Here is a 13,226-nt window from a genome sequence, read left to right as displayed (position 1 = left end):
GTGTGGACAGGGGGGAGCACTAAGTATTGATTAGTGGGGGGAAAAATGCAAAGAATAAGGGGAGCTCTAGAGAGAGAAGAGTTGGAGGGGATGCAAGAAAGGGAAGGAGGGTGGGGGTTGCAAGGGGATAGGAGGGTTGTAGATGGAGCACAGAAAAGCCATTAAGGATGGCAGTGTTACCAGACACTGGCAGTGACTGAGAGTGCACAAGAAAGAAGCGTGAAGATTGGTGGAGCGAACGAACGAGAAAGAGGTCACCCCCCACATCCACCACCACTACCACTCCAAAACACCCCCTTCCACCAATCAATATGACCATGTCAAAACATAAAATGCATGCTTTTGCTCTTAAGTAAAAGGTGTCTAAGATTTTTAAAAGCATTGATTCAGGCATAGGTCGATGGAAATCAAGGCATATTTTCCTGTGCAAAGAGGGGTAATAACACTCAGCTGATAACAGCACAACAGAGGGGACTTGGCTGTGTCTGTAAGGAGTGCACTGGTCAGATTACAACTCTCCACTCCGCCGGGAGAGGTCACAAGAAAGGGGCAGGTCAAGGATTTGAGCTCTTGCTACTCAAACTGGTTCTGAGATTTGTCTATGGGGAGGAGGAGGATGAGTCGATGGCACTGGACTTTTACTGGAGCATCTGCCAGAAACATTTTACACATTAAAGTGAAGAGTATCTAGACAAGAAGTTCTCACAGGCTTGGTCCTGGGGGATATGCACCATCAGGCACAGCCAGACAGATTTCTTTTCTTCAGTGCTAATGACACTGAGCCAAACACATTTAATGAGAATTCTTTTGAATGATATACTGTTGTTTAAACATGTCAATCATTCTACCTTGAGGTGATATTGCTGTACTATTCTTATCTTTGAATTTCAAGCTCAAGCTCTCAATTATTACTTGGGTTGGAGTTTACTCTAGGCCCTGAATTAAAGTCAAGCACGGAGGGGAAAATGAATCTAAGTCAGAAAGATTCTGAGTGGGTTCAGTGGGTAGGGAAAGTTTTTTGTTTTTTTTTCCTGTAATGTGGGCAGCAATGAGGCAAAGGGAACATACACACCACCATTCGGGACACAGCACCACCCATGGAGAACCAAATCCAGACGGTTAAAAAAACAAAACAAAACAAAAAAACAAAACAAGATGAGAGAAGGAATAAACAAAATCATGTTACATCATCACAAATAAAACTAGTACCCACCACATGAAGGCACTGCCAATTTGCCTTCATGCCCCTTATTGCTGCACCACTTAGCACCCCAACCACAAAGTAAACATTAAAGACAATGTCACTGTAACAGCAATTAGTCTTCTCCCTATGTGACAGAAACACAAAATGAACAATGATTTACTGCTGTAAAAAAGCAAAACAAAAAACAAAACAAAGAAACACAAGAAAAAAAGACTAACAAATGGCTGAACAGGACAACTCACTTCTTCTGTAATCATCCACTGACCTCTCATAGAAAATAAAGCAACTTTTAATTCAAAATACAGTTTTATATGGGAAAAAAGATTGAAATTTGGGTGGTCGCCCTTTATAGAAAGACTCCTTTGTGAGCCTTCCACAGCTTTCAGTGCATCTGCTGTTTTTAGAATACAGAAGACCAAAACTGCCCAGCAGGACATTTTGGTATGGGCAAAAAAATGGTACAATGGCGCAATGTCAAAAAGCAGGTAGCACAAAATTTCCCCAGATGGTTCTCCCTAAGGATATAACAGAATAATGACTTTAAAGTTTAACAAAGAAGTAAATTTTTTGTTAGTTTGAGGTAGTAAAATATTCAAATTGCAGATGCAAAAATGCATTTGGACCTTCCAGGAAGCAATCTAAAAATAGTCACCATGATCGAAGTTATACAAGGACGACCTTTAAGGTTAGACTGGCCCAATTTAAATATGTTTTTGATATATTTTTTTAATGGGACACTCGGGTAAAGAGAGGGGCTGAGCTGTCAACTGATCACCACCTGGTGGTGAGTTGGATCAGGTGGCGGGGGAGGACACTGGACAGACCTGGTACACCTAAACGTGTAGTGAGGGTGTGCTGGGAACGTCTAGCAGAGGCCCCAGTCCACGAGATCTTCAACGCACACCTCCAGCAGAGCTTCAACAGCATTCCGAGGGAGACTGGGGACATTGAGTCCGAATGGACCATGTTCAGCGTCTCCATTGCCGAAGCTGCTGCATTGAGCTGTGGCCACAAGCTGGTTGGTGCCTGCCGTGGTGGTAATCCCCGAACCAAATGGTGGACACCAGAGGTGAAGGGAGCCACCAGGCTGAAGAAGGAGTCCTATCGGGCTTGGTTAGCCTGTGGGACTCCGGAGGCAGGCGACAGGTATCGACAGGCCAAGCGGAATGCGGCTCGGGCAGTGGCTGAAGCAAAAACTCGGGAGTGGGAGGAGTTCGGAGAGGCCATGGAAAAAGACTTTCGGACTGCCTCGAAGAGATTCTGGCAAACCGTCAGGCGTCTCAGGAGGGGAAAGCGGTGCTCTACCTGCACTGTGTATAGTGCTGGCGGAGTGCTGCTGACTTCGACTGAGAAAATTGTCAGGCGGTGGAAGGAATACTTCAAGGACCTCCTTAATCCCACTGACATGTCTTCCGAGGAGGAAGCAGAGTCTGGGGATGAGGGGAATGACCCGTCAATTTCCGGAGGTGAGGTCACTGAGGCAGTTAAACAACTCCTTGGTGGCAGAGCCCCTGGTGTTGATGAGGTCCGCCCCAAGTTCCTGAAGGCTCTGGATGTTGTAGGGCTGTCCTGGTTGACACGCCTCTACAATGTTGCGTGGATATCAGGGGCAGTACCCCTGGACTGGCAGACCGGGGTGGTGGTCCCCACCTTTAAGAAGGGGGACCAGAGGGTGTGTTCCAACTACAGGGGGATCACACTCCTCAGCCTCCCTGGGAAAGTCTATGCCAGGGTGCTGGAAAGGAGAGTTCGTCCGCTAGTCGAACCTCGGATACAGGAGGAACAATGCGGTTTTCGTCCTGGTCATGGAACACTGGACCAGCTCTTTATCCTCTCAAGGATACTTGAGGGTGCATGGGAGATTGCCCAACCAGTCTACATGTGTTTTGTGGACTTGGAGAAGGCATTCGACCGTGTCTCTCGGGGTGTCCTGTGGGAGGTGTTGCGGGAGTATGGGGTTTCTGGCCCATTGCTCCGGGCCATTCGATCCGTATACGACTGTTGCAAGAGCTTGGTTCACATTGCCGGCAATAAGTCGGACTTGTTCCCGGTGGGTGATGGGCTCCGCCAGGGCTGCCCTTTGTCACCGATTCTGTTCAGAATTTTTATGGACAGGATTTCTAGGCGCAGCCAAGTGGCGGAGGGCTTTCACTTCGGTGGCCTCAGAATCTCATCTCTGCTTTCAGCGCCTGATGCGGTTCTGTTGGCTTCATCGGGTGAGGGCCTCTAGCTCACACTGGAACAGTTCGCAGCCTAGTGTGAAGCAGCGGGAATGAGGATCAGAACCTCCAAATCTGAGGTCATGGTTCTCAGTCGGAAAAGGGTGGAGTGCCCACTCCGGGTCGCGGATGAGTTCCTGCCCCAAGTGGAGGAGTTCAAGTACCTCGGGGTCTTGTTCGCGAGTGATGGGAGAAGGGAGCCGGAGATCAACAGACGGATTGGTGCGGCGGCTGCAGTGATGCGGACGCTGCACCGGTCCGTCGTGGTGGTCCCTACCCTCACCTATGGCCACGAGCTGTGGGTAGGGACTGAAAGAACGAGATCACGGATACAAGCGGCGGAAATAAGATAAGATAAGATAAGATAACCTTTATTAGTCCCACACGTGGGAAATTTGTTTTGTCACAGCAGGAAGTGGACAGTGCAAAAGTTATGAGGCAAAAATTAGAATACAATAAGAATAAATGCAGTACACAACTGTACAGAATAGAATAAAATACTATATACGGTAGAATAAAATAAAATAAATATACAATAAGATAAAAATAGAATACAAATACAAATACTATATACAACTGAGTAAAAATACAACGATGACAGAAAGGATTATTGCACTTAGTATTATTGCATATGTATGGATGTGTGTGCTTGATGAGTTAAAGTCTTTATTATGGAGTCTGACAGCAGTGGGGAGGAAAGACCTGCAAAATCTCTCCGTCCCACACCGTGGGTGCCGCAGTCTCCCACTGAAGGAGCTGCTCAGTGCTGTCACAGTCTGCTGCATGGGGTGGGAGATGTTGTCCAACAGGGATGACAGCTTAGCCGCCGTTCTCCTGTCACTCACCACCTCCACTGGGTCCAGAGGGCATCCTAGAACAGAGCTGGCCCTTCGGATCACCCTGTTCAGTCTCTTCCTGTCCCCAGCAGAGATGCTGCCGCCCCAGCAGACCACACCATAAAAGATAGCAGAAGCCACAACAGAGTCATAGAAGGTCTTCAGGAGTGGGCCCTCCACTCCAAACGACCTGAGTCTCCGCAGCAGGTACAGCCTGCTCTGCCCTTTCCTGTAGAGGGCGTCTGAGTTATGAGTCCAGTCAAGTCTATTGTTCAGATGAACACCAAGGTACCTGTAGCTGTCCACAGCCTCAATGTCCATACCTTGGATGTTCAGTGGTTGCAGTGGAGAATGCTTGTGCCTGCGGAAGTCTACCACCAGTTCCTTGGTTTTACTGGCGTTGATCTGGAGGTAGTTCTGCTGGCACCAGTCCACAAAGTCTTGGGTCAGACCTCTGTACTCCTTGTCGTCCCCATCAGTGATGAGGCCGACTATTGCAGAGTCATCAGAGAACTTCTGCAGGAAGCACTGGGTGGAATTGTGGGAGAAGTCTGCAGTGTAGATGGTGAAGAGGAACGGAGCCAGAACCGTTCCCTGTGGGGCCCCCGTACTGCAGACGACCCTGTCCGACACACAGCCCTGAGTCCTCACATACTGTGGTCGGTCGGTGAGGTAGTCCAGGATCCAGGTAGTGAGGTGATGGTCCACTCCAGAGTTCACCAGCTTGTCCTTTAGAACCGAGGGAAGAATGGTGTTGAAGGCACTGGAGAAATCAAAGAACATGATTCTCACAGTGCTTCCAGCGGTCTCCAGGTGAGCGAGGGAACGATGTAGGAGGTGAATGACGGCATCATCCGCTCCAATGCCAGGCTGGTAGGCAAACTGAAGTGGGTCCAGTGATGAGCTTATTAGGCGCCGAAGCTGAGCCAGGACCAACCTCTCCAGGGTCTTCATCAGGTGGGATGTCAGAGCCACTGGCCTGTAGCTGTTGAGGTCCTTGGGGCGTGAAGTCTTTGGCACTGGTACAACACAGGAGGTTTTCCAGAGCTGTGGGACTCTTCCCAACCTCAGGCTCAGGTTGAAGAGGTGCTCCAAATGAGCTTCCTCCGAAGGGTGGCTGGCCTCTCCCTTAGAGACAGGGTGAGAAGTTCGGCCATCCGGGAGGGGCTCAGAGTAGAGCCACTGCTCGTCCACATCGAAAGGAGCCAGCTGAGGTGGTTCGGGCATCTGACAAGGATGCCTACTGGGCGCCTCCTGGGGTTGGTGTTCCGGGCATGTCCCACCGGGAGGAGGCCCCGGGGCAGACCCAGGACATGCTGGAGAGATTATATCTCTCGGCTGGCCTGGGAACGCCTTGGTGTTCCCCCGAATAAGCTGGAGGAGGTGGCTGGGGAGAGGGAGGTCTGGGCTTCTCTGCTTAGGCTGTTGCCCCGCGACCTGGCCCCGGATAAAGCGGTTGAAGATGGCTGGATGGATGGATGGATGGGAAAATTCAGAGAACCTCAACAGTGAAACACTGTCGTATTAATGTGGTATTAAATATGCTTATTGTTTTAAATTTAGTATTAATATAATAATTATTATTGTTATAGGTACAGTCATGGAAAAAAGAAAGTATACCCTCTTTAAACTCTCAAGTTTTATATATCAGGCCATAATTAAATAATTTGGTCCCTACAATGTCGTAAAATTAGGTAAACCTCAGATGAACCACAGACTATTACACAGTGTCATTGACTGAACAAAAAAAAAAGTCAAAATGCAGAAGCAGTGCACGCAAAGTACAGCCTTACCTCTTCAATAGGAATTAAGCAGGAGGCTGGAACCTCTGGACTGGATTCATTGATCGACCGATTGAAAGAAAAAAAAAAAACAAGTTCTGTCACTTTGTTTATCTGGAGCATTCAGATATGTGCTAACACAATGTTCAGATATGAAAAAACAATTGCTGGTGCCCATCAACCTGGGAGGAGTTCATCATTCTATGGTATAAAAGATTATTCACATGTGGAAAACGTCAAGATAATTTCATGGACGCCATCAAATAACAACAGAATAGCTGAAAAAGAAAAGAATAAATGTGTTCAATGTCCCACTTACATCCGGGCCGCCCACATGAGTGATGGAACATTTCTCTCACTGAAAACACTACATCCACATGAACAGAATCAACTTCTTGGGACCTTAACTCTGTTGCAGTTTGTGCTAAAGACAAAATTCAAATGGTTTGGAAAGAGGAGAAGAAAATGTTACAGAGATATTCGATGTATCACAGTAATACAAAGCATTGACAAAATACTGCTGTCTGAACACAGACAGAAAAATCAGCTCTGCCTAGAATTGACAGAGAGTATATCTTTTTCCCATAACTGTACTTTGTAGTTGTTTTGCAAGCATTTGCATGTGCTAAATGCAATTTATATTTAAAAGTATAATGTCCTTTACAAAATGCAAAATCTGCCTTAAATGAGATCATCAGTAGCTTACTTATCAATCTCTGATACCGGTAATGTAGCTTTCAGTAATTTGAACTAAAAATTATTACTTAAAAAGGTTTAACAGAGGAAAAAGTCTTATGATGTAATCAGGTACAAACTGATGTAGTGAGAAATCAGAATGATAGAAAATTGATTTATATATTATATGAAAAAAGACAAAAAAAAGATTACTTCTTGGGTCTGTAGGTATCACATTTGGTAAAGTTTGATTTAAAAAAGGAAAAAAGAACTTGTCTTTTTTTTGCTATTAACCTCCTAGGACCTGGCATCCACATGTGTGGACATCACATTTTGGGTTATTTAGACTAAAATACAAAATTTTGCTGTACATGGGCCTGATATCCACTTACGAGGACATTATACTGCTACTGTTCTATTAAAATTTTAAACGAATATCCTCATATGTGGCTCTCATTTTTCTTAAAAACAAAAATAAGGTAAAAAAAAATCTGGTAATTCTTTGTTTTTACATTCATCGGGCCCCAATATGCCCAAATATCAAAGAGAAATTAAAAATGCATGTCATGGAAGAGTTCGGGTCTTAGGAGGTTAATGTTGTCAAACCATGTTTTATGTTATCAGCACAGTCAAGTGCCAAGTCAGTGTTACCTGTTGATTTTCATACTCATTGTTTTTTCAAACAAGAATTGTCAAAAATGCACAAAATACATTTTCTCATTTCAGTGTATTGTTTCAAGAATTCTTCCTAACATACTGTTTACAGATTATTTTGCATTACATGCATTATATATATATATATATATATATATATATATATATATATATATATATATATATATATATATATATATATATATATATATATATATATATCTATCTTTGTGTACATAATCTGACTTTTGTGTGTAACATTACTTTGCGTTTGTGACAGTACTAAGCTAATGATATGCAGCACGATTTACTTTTGGCCAGTGACAGACAATTATTACTAATGTGCAAGAATATCTTTCTAAAATGTATTTTGTGTTGGTATGATTTATTCTAAAGTGCATAAAATAGAACTCAATATTATTATCTGCAGATAAAGAATATTGTATAAAATATTGTATAAACAAATCTTTAACAATTTGTAAAATTGTTACATAGCTAAAATCTTCAACTACATTTTTTTTCCAGTTTAGAGAAGTGCATGCTTGATAACAATATTGTCTATCAGACTTTCAACTTAAAGGTTTGACCAAAGCATTTCTCTGACATATTGTAGATACTGCAGGCAGCAAACAGACTGGTCATTTGATTAGTTTCATCCTGATTGTGTGTGATCTGTTGTCACTGTAACACATGAGAAAGTGGTAAATGAAAGCTGGCAGGAAGATAATCTGGTCACCTGATCCAAGCTCGGCGGAGTCGATGACAGCCGTGCTGTGCCACCGTGTGTCATATGATGAGGGGGCCAAACGGCAGGTGACTGACTCACCCACTCTTAATGGACAGATGACCATGCCACAAGGAAGACGCAGGGGGGGAGAAAAAAGGCAGAAGAAGAGAAGGCAAAGGTAGATGAGATTAAGGAGGCAGAGCAATGGCTTTCATCTGATACTCCATTTTGTGTGATTCTTGATAAAAGTGGGTCTGATGGGAGGTGGCAAAGGAGGGAATGAGGGACAAACCAGAAAGAGCAGTTACTGTGTTTTACACTGCAGTGGGCTCTCTGCTGGTACTCCAGCGACACTGTGCGAAGCCAGCAGGTATGGAAACACTGTGTAACACATCGGTGTGTTAGTGTGATCGAGGATCTGTGTGAGCATTGTGTGCGTGCCTGTGTGTGTGTATTTAACAGCTTGATCAATTACTTAACCACTTTCCATAAAGGAAACAGGATTTGCTTATCACGTCTCCCACCATTCTCAAATAAGAGGATACACAAATAGCTTATTCTCACAGCTAAGACAAAGAACAATCTTTCCCTTCTTTTGCTTAAAGGAGACTTCTGGTATGTTATATCAATAGCCAGAGCTCACTCTGAAGACAAAGCAGGATGACAGTTGTCAGTGCAAAGGGGACCACACAATCACATCTATATTAATATCTAGTATTACTAAAGTGACACGAGATAATTGCCCCAAATAGATAAAGGGCCATGCAGCACGCTAACACCCTCATAAATGCAGATGTTATGCGAATGATTTAATCACTGGTCTAACAGATGTTTTTAGGCTGCCCTTTTTCATTAAAAGTCTGCTGCTGCGGATAGGAATTAAAGATTATTCCAGGAATTAGGATATGAAAAGCATGTTAGCTCAATTAAGAAAATTAAATTGTGTACATTAGACAGAGAGAGCCTTGTTCAACCAGCAGTGAGCTTTTGCCGGCAAGGCCGGGGCATAATATAATCAAAGAATCACAGCTTAATTGAAATGCACTTAAAAAGGATCATGCTGACAAATGCGATTTTATTGAGGCGCTAATGTGCACACCTCCTGCAAGTCCTCTTTAAATCCAATGAAATTGAAATATCCTGGGCTGCTGACCGCGTCCTGATACAATCAGTCAGCCAGCAGCACAGCACATGCAGAGAGGAAGAACAAGATGACAAAAACACAGGAAGCAGGTAATCAATTTAGAACAAACACATAAGGGCAGCATGTCCCACACTGTTCTATTCTCTCTCTGCCCTCTCAGACACACACAAACATCACAGGATGTTGGGTCTATACAGAGATCAAAACAAATGAAAGGTGAAGTGTAGATCTCATTATGGACTTATCAGCTGTGTCCTGCAAAGGTGTGTCTTATTCATGACATGAATGGTAGAGATGTTAGACACTTTGCATTTAAGTGAAGGCGGAGTAATCATGCATATTATATGCACACACCCATAGAAAACACATTTATACATTTAATGCTGCACATAAAAAACACAGCAGCAGACACACACACTGCTATGTGTTTCAGCATACATATATTATCTGCATTTCGTTAATCATAGGGCAGATTACCTCACAAGCTTAATGGGAGTCTCTGTCCCACTAAAGAACAAACATGCATATGTGTCGTTATGATTGTTTGCAGTACTTTAACCTAAAAGACAAGTCAATAATTAAGCTCCTACTGAGTATGTAATTAGTTTTGTATACCTTAGATTTTAGTATTTTTCATTCACATAAGAACTATATAGAATCAGTAAAAAATTAAGTTTAAAAAAGTGTATTTCACATTATTATTTGCAACTCTCAAACCATTTTCCTGCAGCCTATTTTTCTCAGTACAAAAGAGAATATATTAGGTTGAATTATATTGGTAGCTGCGGCACACAAGCACATCTTTCAAGTTGAAGACCATGTAAATGAAAATAAACAACTCCCTCCCTTAACAATTTTATTTAGTAGTAGCTGATGAGAACATTGTACTTGAATTGCAAACACTAAATACCTACACACTTTTTGAGCTTACGCTATGTTTCACAAACAAGCCTTTGTCTCCACATATGTATGTAAGCAAACAAAAATAGAGAAAACAGTTGGACTGCTGATATGGAAACAAAAAAGTAATGTGTTTGCTATTTTTCTTGCCATTACTGGGTTTGCTGCTGAGCACAGTTGTACTCTCTAAGGTAATTCTCAAGAGGAGCCACTAGGGGAGCTTCCAGCCTCCTTTTGAGCAAATATGAACACACAGTGTATGCAAACACAGAGAAACGTGCACATACATTCATGCACAGATATTGGATGAGACAAAGGGGGAACAGAGGAGATGAAGAAAGCGATCCTCTTAGTCAACAGAGAAGGACTTTACCATAAAAATGAATAATGTTCTCTCGTTTTCTAATGTAATTATCACTGTGCCTTTTAGTATCCAGCCATCTGCATGTACTTCTTACAGTTGACAAGGCATTGTGACATGTTGCACAAACCAGCATGCTATTGTAGTAAAGCCTAGTATAGCAATGGGAATACTCTGTGCACCAAAGTACAGAACACACCTCCATTATGCATTACACATCTAAGATATTTAAGCTCTTTGTAAGAGTTAAGTCTTGGAGCCGTACCGTGTCATTCTGTGGGGGATGATAGGGAGCTTTAGTCATGTCTGTATTAGCAGGATGACTTCTAAAGCCTCTGGGATGGAGTGTTACAACCGCTAGCTGTACTCAGTCCCTATGTTGATATCCAAACTCTGCCTGGCACTGAGCACCAGTTCAGAACCTTCAGTTCAGGCCTTGCATTAAAGTGGAAGCTTCACCGCAGGGGCTGACTATTCTCCAAATACAATCAAATTAATCTCTACGTTTACTCTGAGTCAAAAGAATGCTTCAACAGTCGAGTGTGTGGACAAAGCCAAGGAGCATGTCTCCAACTTCTGTTTTGTGCCCAGGGAAAAACAGGCTCTAAAACATTATTGTGCTTTACAAAATAGTCTTAGGGAGGGAAAGTGAGATTTGAGACCTGTGAATATCAACCGACACGAATTACTGGACACGTGTCATCTTCAGAAGTGGGAAAAGCAATGTTTTTCCATTTTGGAGCAGGAGAACATGGTTCTTGTTCTAAGATAAATACCGCCCATCTGTCTGGTGCTGTATGGTGGCGGTGTGTATATGCCAACTTCGGAGCCCTTCAAGAGACACTTAGGTCTGTGTGTATATTTTCACAGTCTGATTGAAGTAAAACACAGCCTTTAATGTATCATTTCAAGTGAACACAGGGCCCAAATGAAAACACACACACCTACAAGCCTCACTTAATTGAAGGCTACAGGTTTTCACATAGCAGACAGTTTTTTTTCTCGTTTTTTTTTCCAAGGGGGGGAAAGCACTTTTTGAAATCAATATTCTTGACTTGTTTTCCTGCAAATTAAAGCTGCCATTCTCAGGCTGATGTCACGGGGGACCAGCACTGAGAAAAAGAGAGGAATAAGAACTGCAGCAGTAAAGTTTTATATTTCAGGCAAAAAAAAAAGATTGAAATGCAATCCGGCTTTCTCTCAAAATGAGTGAAAGTTAGAGAGAGAAACAGGAAAACACATACACCAAAAGGGAGCTGGATTCTATTTCTGTTTTTTGACAACATAGAAAATAATATTCAAAGGAAGAGATGAATAAAAATATCATAACATGATCATAATTTCAAATGTTCTTTGTACATTGCTCTTTGAGTTATAGCACTATATAGTGTCTATTACAATGACTTGGTGTTGACATACTTTCCATCCATGGGAGAAGAATCTGATTGGTACAAGTTTCTCCTTCATCTTCCACCTCAATAACATGCAATTGCCTGCTGTTAGTCTACATAACATGCAATTTACACACAAGACTGCACTCTTCTAACTGTGTGCTCCAGTAGACCAAGACTGTGTCTTTCTATAAAAACAGATATACTCTTCAGGAAGCTTTGTAGTGCCTAAAAACCTCAATTAGGTTCATCAATATTTGATGGAATGACTCTGATAAGGTCTACTTGCCCCCGCCTCCCCCGCCTTCAGTGCCTCTGTGCTGGCGTGATGTCTTTAATTGCTGGCCCAAAGCACTGGAGACAGACAAGACCATGTTTGCTCAGTAATGGATGGCTCTGTCCCTAACACAATATTGAGACTGGCTGTTTTGCAAGCACGTCTGACACACTCGTGGCCTGCAGTGAAAGTAGAAAAAGGAGAGGGAGAATCAGAAAAGTGATGTAGTCAAGTGAACACCCATTACATCATCCAATATTAAGTGCATACTGTATTTTTTTGTAGTTTGCAAAAGGACAGAAAAATCAAAAAAACCTTTAATGATTCTATTATCTTTTAATTTATTTTTATCCATAGTTTCTTATCCACATCCACCAATAACAACAAAGGATGTCACTGTGCCCAAGTACAACAACACAACAAATTCCAACCAAAACTGTTGCACACACACAAAAGGGGGAAACAAGAACTAAGTCTTCACTAAATGTGAAGTCTACAATACTTGACTAAAGTCAAGTAAACAGTAAGCCATACTGGAATTTTTCTTAATCAAATTTAAGATGGAATTTTTTTGTTGTATTATAATAATTACAGTGTAGAAGCTTTATAATTGTGACAGGACTATGCTGACTGTTTTCTGCTGTGTTTGGGATTCATTTAAGGTCAAGTTGGAGCAATTCTCCTCTGTCTCAGGTGGCGATGAGCCGTGAAGAAAGATGAAGTAAAAGAATTATTTTCTTGATTTGATAAAAACAGCTAGGTTACATCATTCTAAGTATAGGAATATGAATCCTTTACCACAACACCTATAACAAGTCTAAGCATGTTGACAAGTGATATTTTAACAACTGAAACCCACAGCCAATGTCTCACATAGCCACAGCTCTATTGTTAGGCTAGTATGATTTTTATTCAGAATTTTTGTATTTATTGCATGCCTAAAAACATTGTGACACTGATTTAAGAATATACCACTTCACTCTTAATCCTCACCCACCATGTCTTCTCCTTATCATATGTGATACTTTCACCTTGGCATGTGGAAACTGCATCAAAT

This window comes from Astatotilapia calliptera, chromosome 1 (genome assembly GCF_900246225.1).
Source record: "Astatotilapia calliptera chromosome 1, fAstCal1.2, whole genome shotgun sequence".
Lineage (NCBI taxonomy): Eukaryota > Metazoa > Chordata > Actinopteri > Cichliformes > Cichlidae > Astatotilapia > Astatotilapia calliptera.
This window is presented reverse-complemented; position numbering follows the sequence as displayed.